The sequence below is a fragment of the Poromitra crassiceps genome (genome assembly GCF_964638095.1).
Source record: "Poromitra crassiceps genome assembly, chromosome: 14".
NCBI lineage: Eukaryota > Metazoa > Chordata > Actinopteri > Beryciformes > Melamphaidae > Poromitra > Poromitra crassiceps.
Genome location: NC_139633.1, coordinates 7417431 through 7432943, shown reverse-complemented (window position 1 = coordinate 7432943; position 15513 = coordinate 7417431).

Below are 15513 nucleotides of genomic sequence, written 5' to 3'. Positions count from 1 at the left end.
GAACGCGTTTTGGAATGATCAGATGACATCAAGTTGGAAAACGAACAGAGCGTTTTGTGTGTGTGTGTGTGTGTGTGCCCTCTCTAAAGGATTTCACCAAACGCCAATGGGAAAATCAATGGGGAATTCACTCCCTTAGGCCCCATGCTGAACGCAAAAGAGGGCGTGGCTTACAGTATATCAACAATCATGTTCCGGACACAACACAGGGACTGACCGATTTATTGAATTTCCAGATATGGTCCTCCTGTCGCTGCTGCCTGGGTTGGATGACTGCGCCAGACTAGCATGAACACAATAAAGAACTTTATCAATAAAATACCCATTTAAAAACCAAAAGAAACAACCACAGCAGCATAAAGCAGACTGTTTTTGATTTATAAAAAAAAAGAGAGTGTGGAACTACAAATGAACAGAAGAGAGAAGACCTGATCTGTTCTGGATTCAGACCTGACAGCACATGGAGAAACAATCACTGCAGTGGATTTCATACATTTGAATACTTTTTAGTTTTTAAGGCTTTTGAAATGCCTAATTTAAGAGCTTTCCACCCTATTTAATGACCTGTGGACCCTCCTCCTCCAGTCACAATAGCAGTCAATTTACAGCCTGTCTGGGTCACTTCTCTCGCCTCCATTCTCTCCCTCTCTTCCCCATTCTCTCTCTCCACCATTCTCTCTCTCTCTCTCTCTCTCTCTCTTCCCCTCTCTCTCTCTTCCCCATTCTCTCTCTCCACCATTCTCTCTCTCTCTCCATTCAATTTCCCCTCTCTTTCTCTTAATGACGTATCCTCATGAATACAAGAGGCCTACAGGCAACGTTTTATAATTAGGAATTTTATAATGACAACTGGCAGCTTTACAGAAGCTCACAGACAACAATTAAAAAGAGAGAGGCTTGAATGTGTGAACACTTCTCAACTGTGCTGTTAGTTGCAATTGCAAATGACAGAAATCCGACTGCAACGCTCGTTAGAAAATATTTTGTTTTCAGTTTGTCGCGAGCTGAAGGTGGAGCGAAAGCGGCCGCCTCGTAATTCTCTACGCAGGAAAAAAGCCTAAATTCAATTACTTTCAATGACCCAGGTCTATTTTCAACAACTTTCAATGGAGTCAAAGTCACTATTCATCACGTGACAGTCATATATATATATATATATATATATATATATATATATATATATATATATATATATATATATATATATATATATATATATATCTAGACCCCTAATATGAATAAAGAAATGATGTGGTGGGAGGGTGCCCCAGGACTGTATTTCACTCTTCTTCACTCTGCTGCGCACACACACACACACACACAAACACACACACACACACAAACACAAACAAACACAAACACTCTTCTCCTCTGCTTCCAGCAAGCAATGACTTGCCTACAACCATGTATTCATATTAATGCAATAACTCTGTGTGTGTGTGTGTGTGTGTGTGTGTGTGTGTGTGTGTGTGTGTGTGTGTGTGTGTGTGTGTGTGTGTGTGTGTGTGTGCCCGTATGCCCACTGAGCCCAGGCCTGCATCACCCGAGGGAGCGCTTGTTGTTTACTACAAGGAGGATCAGCTGGCTCCTCCCACCACAGTGAGCCATTGGCAGGAGACGCACACACACGAGAACACACACACACATACACACACACACGCACACACACACCCACACACACCCCTCTAAAATCTAACATCCATTCTTAAAACAAATGCCACCCAGCATGCACTGCAGAGTGAAACCTAGACGTACACAGATATGAATTAACTCAACTGTCTGACACCAACTTCTTACTTGACATTGTCGACTATCCTTCCAAGCAGTGGATCTGAACCTAAACTGACACAAGTTAGACCACGCACACACACCACAAACACACAAACAAACACACACACACACACACACACCACACACACACACACACACACACACACACACACACACACACACACACACACACACACACACACACACACACACACACACACACAAACGCACACATCCCCATCTGAGCAGCTTTGGTCTCAGGGTCCCCCATCTGATAAGATGTTTGCTTTTAGATGCTTTACTGCACAAAAAGTGTATGAAACCCATGACCAAGATAGTCCTAGATCCTGTCAACGTGTCAGTTATGTAAGGGTTAATGCACGACAAGGTGTCCATTATCAGAAGTTATTGGCGACGTGGAGGCGTGAACCGTCTGGCTGCTGGTTGCTGCAAGTTGTAAACAGAGGGTTTGACAGTTGACAGTAGGGATGCAGCGGTATACCGTTTGAAGGTATACCGCGGTTTGAAAACGTCACGGTATCAAAACCACTAAGATTTGCCGTCATACCTTCCCCACAGTATCAGCTGTTTCCCCAAAACAAAGTGCCCAGGTCGCTTGCAGAGTGCAGCTCTCAGGCAGGCAGCCCCTCCCCCTGGCTGCATGCCTACCTAGACTAGAGCACAGTAGAGAGGAGCTGTCCCTGACTGTATTTACAACCAACCAGGCTTTTTTTTTCCTCCATGCCCTGAAGAAGGCCGAGAGGCCGAAACGTTGGCATTATTTGTGACATGGCCAAATAAATTGGTGAAATTGAGAGCTCCTTTGTCCTGAAGTTTTGTGAGTGCTACCTTGTGCCATTGGTACTTTGCTTTGTATTTACAACCATGTGTGTGATAATGGCTGAAGCAGGAGAACGCAAGGACCCCCCTGAACTTTCCCCCATCTAAAAAGACGACGTCGGCTGTATGGGAATATTTCGGCTATTGTAAAAACACAAATGGTCCGCAATACCGCGATACCGTGAAACCGTGATATTTTTGTTCTAAGGTTATCATACCGTCAAAAACTCATACCGTTGCATCCCTAGTTGACAGCTGAGAGCCCGGCTTCTGTCAGCTGACCAGAACGAAAATCAGATTTCTAAATAGCCGTTATTTTATTAAACTGAGCACTCAGGGGTAATCTAAATAGTTACTTTGACCGGCTCCATTTTTTTCTAAACTTATAAAAGTGCCATATTAACCCTTAACGGTGGTATAGAGCTCAAACGGCTCTGTCGTGATCCTGGCGCATTGATATGAATGGTGAACAGACCATTTAGCTAGGTGTGCATTATCGCTGTACATTATCACAAATTAATGGACACCTTGCAGCCAATCAGAATCGAGTATTCACCCAGACCATGGTGTGTGTGTGTGTGTAGGACTGAAGGTTCTAACTTCTGACAGAACCCATGACAGAGAGGGAGAAAGAGAGAGAGAGACAGACAGACACAGAGAGAGACACAGACAGACAGACAGAGAGAGAGAGAGAGACAGACAGACAGAGAGGTAAACTGCAGGTCATGGCCGAGGGAGATTAGCCTGATTAGACAGTGAGTGTGTCTATAGGATTAGACTGTCTGTCTGTCTCTTTCTGTTTGTCTCTCTGTCCTGTTTCAATCTATACGTGTCTCTCTCTTTCTGTCTGTCTGTCTGTCTGTCTATCTCTTTCTGTCTGTCTCTCTGTTCTGTCCTGCCTCTATCTGTCTGTCTCTCTGCCCTGCCTCTGTCTGTCTGTCTGTCTGTCACTCTGTCTATGTCCTGCCTCTGTCTATTTGTCTGTCACTCTGTCCTGCCTATCTATCTGTCTCTCTCTTTCTGTCTGTCTGTCTGTCTGTCTGTCTCTCTGTCCTACCTGTCTGTCTCTGTCTGTCTGTCTGTCTCTCTGTCTGTCTCTTTCTGTCTATCTGTCTCTCTTTCTGTCTGTCTCTCTGTCCTACCTGTCTGTCTGTCTTTCTCTTTCTGTCTATCTGTCTCTCTTTCTGTCTGTCTGTCTGTCCTACCTGTCTGTCTGTCTGTCTCTCTTTCTGTCTGTTTGTCTCTCTGTCCTACCTGTCTGTCTTTCTCTTTCTGTATATCTGTCTCTCTTTTTGTCTGTCTGTCTGTCTCTCTGTCCTACCTACCTGTCTATCTGTCTGTCTCTTTCTGTCTATCTGTCCTACCTGTCTGTCTGTCTTTCTCTTTCTGTCTGTCTCTCTGTCCTACCTGTCTTTCTGTCTCTTTCTGTCTATCTGTCTTTCTTTCTGTCTGTCTCTCTGTCCTACCTGTCTGCCTGTCTTTCTGTCTCTCTTTCTGTCTATCTGTCCTACCTGTCTGTCTGTCTTTCTCTTTCTGTCTGTCTCTCTGTCCTACCTGTCTTTCTGTCTCTTTCTGTCTATCTGTCTTTCTTTCTGTCTGTCTCTCTGTCCTACCTGTCTGTCTGTCTTTCTCTTTCTGTCTATCTGTCTCTCTTTCTGTCTGTCTGTCTGTCCTACCTGTCTGTCTGTCTGTCTCTTTCTGTCTCTCTTTCTGTCTGTTTGTCTCTCTGTCCTACCTGTCTGTCTTTCTCTTTCTGTATATCTGTCTCTCTTTTTGTCTGTCTGTCTGTCTCTCTGTCCTACCTACCTGTCTATCTGTCTGTCTCTTTCTGTCTATCTGTCCTACCTGTCTGTCTGTCTTTCTCTTTCTGTCTGTCTCTCTGTCCTACCTGTCTTTCTGTCTCTTTCTGTCTATCTGTCTTTCTTTCTGTCTGTCTCTCTGTCCTACCTGTCTGCCTGTCTTTCTGTCTCTCTTTCTGTCTATCTGTCCTACCTGTCTGTCTGTCTTTCTCTTTCTGTCTGTCTCTCTGTCCTACCTGTCTTTCTGTCTCTTTCTGTCTATCTGTCTTTCTTTCTGTCTGTCTCTCTGTCCTACCTGTCTGTCTCTCTTTTTGTCTGTCTGTCTGTCTCTCTGTCCTACCTACCTGTCTATCTGTCTGTCTCTTTCTGTCTATCTGTCCTACCTGTCTGTCTGTCTTTCTCTTTCTGTCTGTCTCTCTGTCCTACCTGTCTTTCTGTCTCTTTCTGTCTATCTGTCTTTCTTTCTGTCTGTCTCTCTGTCCTACCTGTCTGTCTCTCTTTCTGTCTGTCTGTCCTACCTGTCTGTCTGTCTCTCTCTTTCTGTCTGTCTGTCTCTCTGTGGCTACTCGCCTTCAGCTAAGCTCGTTAGCCGCTGCAGTTTAGCTGCTTCAACCAACATGTGACTGTCCACTGAGCTCGAGGAACGAATGGTGTGTGTGTGTGTGTGTGTGTGTGTGTGGGTGTGTGTGTGTGTGTGTGTGGGTGTGTGTGTGTGTGGGGAGGGGGGTGTAAACAACACCACATGGCTAGCAGGAGCAGAGAGGAACTGTGTTTTTTTCCTCCTGAAATTGACACCACAGGAGTGTGACAATGAAATAAACGGTGGCCAGTAAGCGTGTTGTGGTCGGGGTGGACGGATACAAAGACGATGGGATTTCAAGCAAGACGGCCCCTCTTCATGTCACTTCCTGTATTTGTGTCGTGTGGGTGCCTAGTGTAACAGACGGGCTGGGTCACCTGGTCCAGGTTCAGGGCCATATGATGAAATCCATTTCATTTTTTCCCAAATTATTTTTTTAACCCAAATTCAGTCTTTCCCATTTTAATTTTAATTTAGGGGTTAGGATCGATATTTTTTCCTTTTGGCATGTCTCTCAAAGTGAAAAACAAGTTGTGAGGTGACGTGAGAGGCCCACGCAAAACCAACTTACCATCCAACCATCTTAACTCACCCCCATCGAAAACTGAATAATTTCTCTAGGCCTATTTTACAATGATGAAATAATTTAGGTTACTACAATAAATTAGTTTTTTTTTGCCATGTGACAGGGGGGCTGGGTCACCTGGTCCAGGTTTAGGTCATTTTCCCCCAAATTATTATTATTTTTTCCCCCAAATTCAGTTTTTCCCATTTTAATTTAGGGGTTAGGATCAATATTTTTCTCTCTCAAAGTGAAAACCAAGTTGTGAGGTGACGTAAGCCCCCCCCCCCCCCCCCCCACTAAAACACCAATCGAAAATGTTATCATTTCTCTATAGGCCTATTTTACAAGGTTTTACAGTAGATTGCATTTTTATTACCAAATAAATTCCAGGATTCCATCAGGTTTTTTTTCTTTCTTTTTTCCCCCTTTTGCGGAAAGCATATGACCCTACCGGTTCCGTGGGTGATCTTCCGTCACTCTAGTCTTTGCTGTGTGTCCCACACCGTTGGCTCTAGTCCAGAGGTTCTCAAATGTTTTTCAGTCAAGAACCTCTTACAAGATAGAAAATATGCCGGGGACCCCTCATTCTGATTTGTGAGTTTGGGCTAAGCTTAATTGTTTCCACGGTAACGTGCTTGACTTTTAAATTGATAGGTTTGTTAGATTACAATGTAATCCATGAACCATTTTAGATTTAAATTTTAAAGGATACAATATTTTCATTGAACTATGAAGCTTTTGCAACAAAAAAAAGTTTGTTATTTTTATTTTCCTGAAAACTTTTCGCGGGCCCCCTGGCAAAGTGCCACGGACCCCTGGGGGTCCCCAGACCGCCATTTGAGAACCACTGCTCTAGTCGACCTTGTCGGTGGCTTTTTCGGATTATTCTACATGTTCACCATTTAGTGCAGTTTCTCCTTATGCTTCCACCTCCACCTCTTCCTTTCTCGTTCAAGCAAAACACCAGGCAAAGGCTGACAACACCAGTGCCAATTATAACTTTATCAGACATATTCTCAAATCTCGAGAATATGTCGAGACCGTTTTCCCCCCCCGTTTTTTTTATCCCATTTTTATCCCCATTAGTGCTATTTTTTTTTTTTTTTATCCTGGTTGCTGCTCCATCCTCTGCCGATCTGGGGAGAGCCGAAACTGGCTCCATGCTTCCTCCGAGACATGGGCAGTTAGCCAGCCGCTTCTTTTCACCTGACAGGGGGAGCTTCACCGGTAGGACATAGCACGTGGGAGGATCACGCTATTCCAACCAGTTCCCCTGCCTCCGAACAGGTGCCCCTAACGACCAGAGGAGGCACCACTTCAGCAACCAGGATATTGCATGTTTTGGTGAAGGGGTTCCTATATGAAGGAAACCCCCAGAGGGCGCACGGGGAGAACATGCAAACTCCACACAGAAAGGCCCTTTTGACGACCCCACTCGAGCGGTGGGCACTCGAGGACATGAGGACGGGCACGCACTCCTTCAGCGCTCACAGCGTCCCAGGTGGGAATCGAACCCAGGACCTTCTAGCTGTGAGGCGACAGTTAGGAAACCGTTTAAACGTACATTACCGTATGTCCTTTTCTGCCGCTAGGGGTCTCAAACTCAAAACAATAACGATGTGGTGTCATGGCGTCGTGCAGTAGTGTGGAATTATGTGACCCGTTTTATGAGAATAGGATTCCAGTGTTTCCCCTAGAAAAAATGTCTGCCCTGGAGGGATTTCGAAACGTACCCCGACCGCAACGGTGGGGGCCCTCGCAGGCGTAGAACGTACACGTGCTAGTCGCCCGTCGGCAGTAGTCTTTGCGGTGTGTTCAAGTGCATTTTGGCTCTGACAAACAGCAACGTGAGGTGACGCAAGAGTCTGCATTCGTTGTCGCTAATGTGGGTGATGTGTTCCCGCCTATAGAGCGCTTAAAGGAACACTCCGCCCATTTTCAACCAGCTTTGTATCATTAGAACATCAGTAGTATATCAGAAAACTGTAAACGGTTTTGAAGTCTGTCATTTAATTTGACAGTTATTGAGTGTTAAAGTGAATGAATGAGACTCAAATGAATAACTCATTAACTCAAATCAACTCTCAATAACTGTCAAACTATTCATCATTCATCTAGTTTGACAGTTATTGAGAGTTGATTTGAGTTAATGAGTTATTAATTTGAGTTAGTGTGGACCAGTGATGTCACTGGTCCACACTTTAACACTCAATAACTGTCAAATTAAATGACAGACTTCAAAACAGTTTACAGTTTTCTGATATACTACTGATGTTCTAATGATACAAAGCTGGTTGAAAATGGGCGGAATGTTCCTTTAAGTACAAGACTACACTAGAAGACTACTACTCACACCCAAAAGTCGCCTGGGCTTGTGTCCATATAGCTTCTTTACGTGACGTGAAACGCTTTTTCCAGCCAGGCGATGGAGAGATAGGACGTTGTAGGCTAACCATTGAATTTACGTTACTGTAACAGCGATCATAATGGCAGTGTGGATTATACCGGATATGTATTGTAAACGTCTGCCCTCTGGTGGTAAGCCTTGCTTGTTCTACAACACTGTTAGAAATGTTACTGCGAGAAGTGCTAACGTTACAGGTGGTTAGTGCAGCTGGTAAGCTAGCAGCAGGCGTTATTGTCCGCTTCTCCTCACAAAAAGCGCTCCAGGCAGCCCTTTTTTCACACCAGGAAGACGCGGACAGGTGCTATGTCTACATACGCCCTAAGTGATGTCATAATTGTCTCTGTCCACAAGCTACCCAGAGCTGCTGAAGCTACAGATGACAGTAGTATTATACACAACATCATTATGTTATCATCATCCAAGGGTTAGTTTGACTTTTTCTCTCTGGTGAGGTCACCTCACACCACCTCACTCTCCATTACATCCATGGCTGTGGATGTATTTGTTTTTTGTTTGTTTTGATCTTAGGCTACTTTCTTCATCCATCATTCTGATCATTATCATAATCTAATAAAGTGTCATCTTGTCTTATTCCCAACAGCTACTGCAGCTTGCATCAATTCAGTAGCAGTTTTGTAAACACAACTTTCTCATTCACATTAGACTACTATATATTTTAATCACAGATTGACTTTACCTGCAATAAAGGAAAGTGTTGCAGTGTGGAAAGTTTTGCTCTCAAACCTATTCTGTCTGATTGCAGGATAAAGACACAAAACTATTAATCCATATTAAATTCTATAAACGTCAAGGGTTTAGTAGTGGGAAGTTGATAGTTTGTAACCTAAAACTCCGTATGAAACAGTATTTTCTGCAAATACAGCGATTCATTTCCACGGAAACTAGGCTACCTAAACGTACAGCGGAATGCCCTGCATCTCCTTTGTGGAGAAAACGTCACAACAAATTCCACTACCAATGGTGGTAAAGCAACGGTGCCTCGGTTGGTTATTATTATTATCATCACCAAATCTCCACCTCTATAAGATGAATTAAAATCTTTTATGAATCAAAATGGGCCACTCTACGATTCGGCATACCCTATATCCACCAAGTAGCCTAGCTTAAATCCCAACTTTTAGAGCGGCTCTCGTGCTCTTCCCATAAACTAAAATAACGTTGCAGCGTTGCAGCTTGCAGGCGGTAGCAAGCAAGCACCTCGAACCAATCATTAATTGGCGTTTTATTTAATTAGCCTATACCAAGTAAGTACCGATTGGTGGATCCATTGCATGCCGAATTAACCCGAAGACCCAAACGATTCAGACGAGATCTTACTTGATGTTCTAGCAGCTTTGTACTTTTGCAGACAGGCGAGAAAGCCGCAAATTGCCTTATTTTTAAACGGGGTTCGTCTATAACAGTTATCTCCACTCGTACGCATGGGGGCTAACATTACATTGTACCAAACTTGACGCAGAACAATGAAGGCAAAGCGAAAACGAGGCGCAAACAGCGGGTCGTTCCTGCGTGTTTACGGCCGAGGCTGTTTCTGATGACGCCGGGTGAATGAGAGTATAACGGTGCTCTCCTGCTGCTCCCCTCCCGACCGACTCGATCTGAGCAAAGACACCGGGAAAAGAGCAGCAGCGTGCGGCTGCGATGAAGCGGATCTACCTGAGAGGCTGGAGACACACTGCAGCGGAGAGTCCTCTCCTCTCCTCTGTAGCTTCTGCTTATTCCAACGAAACAAAGATAGATTTCCTCCATGCATGCAGACTGCTGCTGCTATTGTGTTTGAAGCGGCAGACTGGAGGGGGAGGAGCTACTACCTGCGGCAGCACTGTGGGCTGCGTGCGTGCGTGCGTGCGTGGGGGGGCGGGGGGCGTGTGACTGAATACTGCATCGTGGTTGAACGTTTTCGTCTGCGTGTGTGTGTGTGTGTGCGTGTGTGTGTGTGTGTGTGTGTGTGTGTGTGTGTGTGTGTGTGTGTGTGTGTGTGTGTGTGTGTGTGTGTGCGTGCGTGCGTGCGTGCGTGCGTGCGTGCGTGCGTGCGTGCGTGCGTGCGTGCGTGCGTGTGTGTGTGTGTGTGTGTGTGTGCGTGCGTGTGTGTGTGTGTGTGTGCGTGTGTGTGATAGCGTGTAAATGTTTTATCTGTTTGAATGTGTCCATATGCTGCATACATGCATGCGTGTGTGTGTGTGTGTGTGTGTGTGTGTGTGTGTGTGTGTGTGTGTGTGTGTGTGAGTGAGAGAGAGAGAGAGAGAGAGAGAGAGAGAGAGAGAGAGAGATAATTTAATGTGCACGTGTAGTGTGTGTGGGGGGTGTGTGTGCGTGCGTGGGTGTGATTGCATGTTTTCATGTTGCAGTATATAGGCCTATAGTAAGTGAGTTTGTTGGGGCTTTTTTTATCATTGTGTTTTACTCTAAACAGACCAAAAACGGTTCTTTTTTTACCAGGCTGTGAACATGTTTATTTCTGCTGTAAAGTCGGGCATTTTAACATGAGGGTGAACGGGGACCGACAAGTGGCAATTCGAGGAACTACTGCTTTTCTCACCTCCACATCGGCTTCATCTGTCCAAGGCAAGCCCGAGCTTGCCGCCTGGATGACACGGATTGGTTGCAGCAAAGTTAGAAAATATTTTTCCAATATTTGAATTTATTCTCAAGGTACAAAACCTTTGATAGTATCAAAACTGAAAGGAATCTGCTCTTACATAATATAATAAGTACCGGTAGTAGTAGGTGGTGGTGGTAACAGAAGCAGTACTAACTGTACTACTGTTGATTTTCTTCAGTTTTGATACTATCAAAGGTTTTGTGCCTTGAGAATAAATTCAAATATTGGAAAAATATTTTCTAACTTGACTGCAACCGCTTCGCTGTAACAGCACAGTAATAACATCTCAGCTTGATAGGTTTGTCACAGCTGATAACTTACTAATAATCAGCCATAATATAATAAACTGTTTTCCTAAACGAGCCGGTAAGACAAACGACTGTATCATATAACTTCACATGATTACAACTGACAGCCACTGTCTGTCTATATGAGTGGGATGTTTGACATGTTTATGAACAGAGGGCCGGTCTCTGCTGATAAGTTGCACATGATTACTCAGTGGGTTCCCACACTCTGTGCTGCTGCATGACTGCACACACAGTCTGTATTACTGATCATGACGTGCTGCTCTGTGTTTGTTTCTGATCATTACAGATCAATACAGGCCATGTTCACTCTGCTGCTCACACACACACACACACACACACACACACACACAGCTCAGCTCTGCTGCTCACACACACACAGCTCAGCTCTGCTGCTCACACACACACACAGCTCAGCTCTGCTGCTCACACACACACACACACACACACACACACACACACACAGCTCAGCTCTGCTGCTCACACACACACAGCTCAGCTCTGCTGCTCACACACACACACACACACACACAGCTCTGCTCTGCAGCTCACAGCAGCACACATCAGTGCTTCTCAACGTGGGGTCGGGGACCACCAGGGGTCCTTGAGGGGGGTCCAGGGGGCCAACATTATTTCATTTACAAGACCTTGATGCAATTAGAGAATGTTGAAGAATGGCTGTTTGATGATGATGGTAGCACCAGCCTGGTTTTGCGGGTATGGCTTTTCAGGGAAGACCATGCAGGGTCTTCGACCTCCCAAAGGGGGTCGGAGACGGGTTCGGTGCAGAGTGAGAGATGTAAAGGATAATGAGGAAAGACCCGGCCAGTGGAGGGCAGAGCACGCTCGGTACAGAGAGATGTAAAGGATAATGAGGAAAGACCTGGCCAGTGCAGGGCAGAGCACGCTCGGTGCAGAGTGAGAGATCTAAAGGATAATGAGGAAAGACCTGGCCAGTGGAGGGCAGAGCATGCTCGGTACAGAGAGATGTAAAGGATAATGAGGAAAGACCCGGCCAGTTGAGGGCAGAGCATGCTCGGTACAGAGAGATGTAAAGGATAATGAGGAAAGACCCGGCCAGTAGAGGGCAGAGCACGCTCGGTACAGAGAGATGTAAAGGATAATGAGGAAAGACCCGGCCAGTGGAGGGCAGAGCAGGCGGACGTGTTTCCAGCAGAGGAATGTTTGAGGTTGCGGCTCAACATCTGGCCTCCACCCAGAGCCTCGACCTCAGTCTGTTAAAGTGTGGTCTGCATGTCACCAGCTGCTCTGCTGCTTTCTGTTCACTACATGTTCTCCCTCCCTTCCTCCATACTCTTGTTTATGAAGTCAAATTTATGAATAATAATAATAATAATAATAATAATAATAATAATAATAATAATAATAATAATAATAATAATAATAATAATAAAAGTGATCAGAAGCATGTAATTTCTGAGTGTGCACATTTTCTCTTTACATTTACTCTCAATACATTTTTAACAAGCTACTTTTACTTGTACTTCAAGCTGCACTGGACAGGACTTCACTCAGAGATCATGTACTATAACATCACTAAACTGAGTAGTTGACAGCTGTTGCACCTACATATCTTAGTCCAGTGGTTCTCAAACTTTTGGACCTCAAGGAACCCTAAACTGACACAAATTAGACCACCACAGACCCCCATTTGATAAGGTTTTCTCCCAGGGTCCCCCATCTGTTTAATTTTGATTTATTTTTGCTTTTAGATCTTTTATTACAGAAAGTGTATGAAAGCCATGACCAAAATAGTCATACATTCTGTCATTGTGTCACTTATGGATGGAATCATAGTGAAAATGAACAGTCTCAAGGACCCCTGGGGGCCCCCGGACCCCATGTTGAGAACCACCGTCTCAGTTTGTATGTGTGTACAAAGAGAGAGAGAGACAGAGTGTGAGTTTCTGTGTGTGTGTGTGTGTGTGTGTGTGTGTGTGTGTGTGTGTGTGTGTGTGTGTGTGTGTGTGTGTGTGTGTGTGTGTGTGTGTTTGTGCATGCGTGCTTGTGCAGTGACACAGTACTGCTACTAGAGTAATTGAGTACTTCTACTTGAGTAATTGAGTACTTCCACTCAAGTAATTGAGTACTTCTACTCAAGTACTCGTAATTGAGTACTTCTACTCAAGTAATTGAGTACTTCTACTCGAGTAATTGAGTACTTCTACTTGAGTAATTGAGTACTTCTACCCGAGTAATTGTTCAGCAAAGTAACCGGTTTGAGCAAGGATGATGTGTCGGTGCTGTTTCAGCCCTGGAAAAAGCAGCTGGAGACAGCATAATTTCCAGACAGTTCCTCTCCGGCGTGCGTGCCCGCCCCGTGTGGGACAGCATGATGAGCTCACCTTGACGGACATTTGTGGAACTTCACACCGTGGGACAGCGAGGGTTTGGGTAAACAGGCGCTACGCAGGCTGGCAGCTATCTGCTAAAGTCAACAGAAAACTGTGTCGAAGCCCTCACAGCTAGGGCCCTCAAAAAGATCCTCAGCATGAAGAAGCGGTTTTAGATCAAAGTGTCGACAAGCTGACAAACACCATGAAAATGTTTGACATTCTTTAGGGGGGAAATCCTCACCAAGTTGTTCAGACGCCAAGAGAGGATGAACATTTAAATAACAAAGTGATCCAGAGCAAAATGTTGACTTTGTAGACGGATATGTCTACCGTGTATCTACTGTAAGTGATATCTATGGTCTCTACTGTAACTGTCTATAGAGGTTTTGCATTTTAATCTCCAAGCTGCTGCAGCAGCTAAGTCTCCATGATGGAGAACTGTGTTAGTTAAAGTTCTAGTCTAGTGTACATATACATTAGGGGTGGGAATCACCAGATGCCCCACGATACGACATTATCACGATACTTAAGTCACTCACGATACGATAGTATTGCGATTTTGCGATATATTGTGATTTATTACCTTTTTTCAACTGCAAATGATGTCCCCAAAGCAAACAAAAACTTTGTCAACATCTGTTTCATCTATTGAAATAAAGTTTCCAGTCGGTTCATCTCGCTTCAATCATTTTTATTGCAGCAAAATTGTATTGTCAAGCAGACAGACTGAGCAACACGGTCATAAAAACCAAATGTTGCATGATGCACTTGACATTTTGTATAATAAAATATCACGATACTTGGCATTCGATACGATACGATATATTGCCCACAAAATATCGTGATACTATGCTGTATCGATATCGATATAAATATAAATAAATAATAATAATATAATAAATAATAAATCCCTTACACTCAAGCCATTGCCAAACAAGTTCCCACAATGCTGATTAAGCCTGACAGCTAGATAACTCTCTCTGTATTTCTAGCATACGTATAGTGTCTGGTGACATTATCGCGCAGGCCCGGAGCATACGCACCGGAGATTTCTGCCCGGTCAAACTTCCAGTTAGCCCTCTGCTAACTAGAATGGGGATAAAACACTCACTGTGACACAGTCAACTGTCTGTCTTTAGCCCTAGTCTCTACTCCAAAACACTCTGAGTTACTGTGACACAGTCAAAAATGCCAAGCAAAAAATTGCAATAAATCCATATTAATTATATTAATTTATTGCAATTTTCCACCAACAACACAGCCGGGTGTAGTCTTAGCGTGCATTTATTTTCCTCATGCAATATTGATCATTTAACTATGGCAGTTGGGAGAGAGAGGGAGGGGAGAGGGAGGGGGAGAGAGAGGGAGGGGGTGAAAACTGTACTATTGTATATTCCATGTTTTAGAAATAAACAAATAATTAAGCTGTTACATATTGGTGATTATATTATGTAACATTATGATATGATGAATATATATATAACAAACAGAATACCTCAATATGATTTATGTATAAACGGATGTTTTTGTAAATTGACATGTTTCCTTCTGCTTTGTTGATTTTGTTTCAGATCAACAGTCCTCACAATGAAGTCAGTGACCCGAGAGAGAGAGAGAGAGAGAGAGAGAGGCAGAGAAGAGAGAGAGAGAGAGAGAGAGGCAGAGAAGAGAGAGAGAGAGAGAGAGAGGCAGAGAAGAGAGAGAGAGAGAGAGAGAGAGAGAGGCAGAGAAGAGAGAGAGAGAGAGAGGCAGAGAAGAGAGAGAGAGAGAGAGAGAGAGAGAGAGAGAGACAGAGAAGAGAGACAGAGAGAGAGAGAGAGAGAGAGAGAGAGGCACAGAGCAGTGCATGGCTTTGATTGGGGGAATTAGCGGTGGTTCCCACTCTAACCCTCCTGTAGCCATTCATCTGAAGACAAAGCAGTGATTTGAATACAAAGCGTCTGAAGGCGGCTGAACAATGTCAGCCGTTTTCCTGTGTGTGTGTGTGTGTGTGTGTGTGTGTGTGTGTGTGTGTGTGTGTGAGCACGTGCGTGTGTGTGTGTGTGTGTGTGTGTGTGTGTGTGTGTGTGTGTGTGTGCGCGTGCGTGCATGTGTGTGTGTGTTGTGTGTTGGCCGGTGGGTGCTCACAAACTCCTGTCTGAACCAGCTGAATTTTGAAAGAATGGTTCAAACAATTACTAATGATGATATAATTTAGTATTAAAGGGACGGCTCACCCTAAAATCCAAAATACATATTTTTCCTCTCACCTGTAGCGCTATTTT